Raw genomic sequence first — 1,646 nt, 5'->3', positions numbered from 1 at the left:
TCCCCAGCTCCCCCTCTCCCCTCCCAGCGCCGCAGGGAGACAGGAGTGGAAGCCGCAGTCACTTCATCACGCCTTGTTTGTGCTGCCCTCCGGGAGAGAACTCTGCCCTGCTCCAGCCTGGAGTGATCCCACGGGGTCAGTCCTTGTCCTGCTCCAGCCTGAGCTCACAGTGTGTGCTTTGGGCACAGCCACAGAGCCCTCTGTGCCCTTTGGGGCTCCCAAGGACACGAGGGCACTGACACCATGTCAGGGTTAGATCAGAGCCATGTGGGTGCTGACACCATGTCAGGGTTAGATCAGAGCCATGTGGGTGCTGACACCATTTCAGGCTCCCCTCAGAGCCGTGTTGGCACCGACACCATCCCAGTGCAGACAGGTAATTACCTTCCAAGGCTGAAGGGACTGTGCGGGACCAGTCACCACCTCACCTACAGAGCTCTCCCTGTTCCCCCAGTGCTGTCCCACCTGAGTGTTTTGAGCCAACCTTTCCTCCAGTCCCTGCTAGGTCCTCACACAACCTTCCCTTCCCCAGGCTGCACAGCCCCAACTCTCTCAGCCTGTCCTCATGGGGCAGGTGCTCCGGTGCTCTGATCAGCTTCGTGGCTGTATCAATCCCTGCTCCAGGCTGGCTGACCCTGCTTCCACCTCCTGGGAACGTGCCTTTCACCCCGGAGGAAGGACAAGGCTCTGGGATAAGCCAGGTCACCTTCTGCCAGACATGCCTCAGCACTGACACCACTGGAACTGGTCCTGCTTTCTTTGGGGCCCAACGTGTTGGTCAAGGTAAAAACACCACATTTTGGTTGAAAAAACCCTTTATTCCCAGAACATCCCATGAATCACATCATGTCCCAGCCTTGCTCCTTTATGTATAAAATACTGGTAAAATGGGTTTTTCCAGAAGCAAGTTCATTCCCACAGTGTCTCCTCATAAGAGAAGCTCATCCCACAGCTGGAACTTGTGCCACAGCAGTTTGGAAGCAGCAGAGAGCTGTAAAGTAAAGGTCACAGATTCCTGCAGCAGCAACATGTGGAAAGTCACCAGGGCCCCAGCTCTGGCTCATGTTGGCAGGGACCTCCATCCCAGCAGCACTCCAGCTCCATGGGGACCTCCATCCCACTCATCCCTGCTGTGGCACACAGCAATGGAGGCTTTGGGGGCTCTACTGAACCACCTGAGGCCACAGATGCTCCTGGAAGTCCCTTTGGACTTAACACACAGTATGAATGTTGCACAGCAGCAAATCCAGTTCCCCAAGAGGTTCCTTCCATCTCACCTTTGGATGCAGAGGACAACAAGAACACTTGGCTCCCCCCAAGGGGAATCAGCCTGTGCAGGGACAAGGAGACTCCAGAAGGCAAAATAAGTGAACAGGGGAACATCAATTAAAATGCTAAGTGAGGCTCATAAACAGAAAAAAAAAAACCAGTTCCAAAGATTTTCTGGCTCCTACACAGCCAAAGAGGAAACAGACTGGCAACAGTCCCACTTGGGTGTGAGACTAACTATAGCAGGGCACAACCACATCAGCTTCAAACACCATCAAATGACAACTTTTAACCTCTAAACCCTATGCTGTAGAATCTGGTGGAATTGGCCCAGTTCACTGGGACATGCCGAGATTTGCCAGGGCCCCTGCCCCGTG

The sequence above is a fragment of the Acanthisitta chloris genome, unplaced genomic scaffold (assembly GCF_000695815.1).
Source record: "Acanthisitta chloris isolate BGI_N310 unplaced genomic scaffold, ASM69581v1 scaffold14929, whole genome shotgun sequence".
Lineage (NCBI taxonomy): Eukaryota > Metazoa > Chordata > Aves > Passeriformes > Acanthisittidae > Acanthisitta > Acanthisitta chloris.
This window is presented reverse-complemented; position numbering follows the sequence as displayed.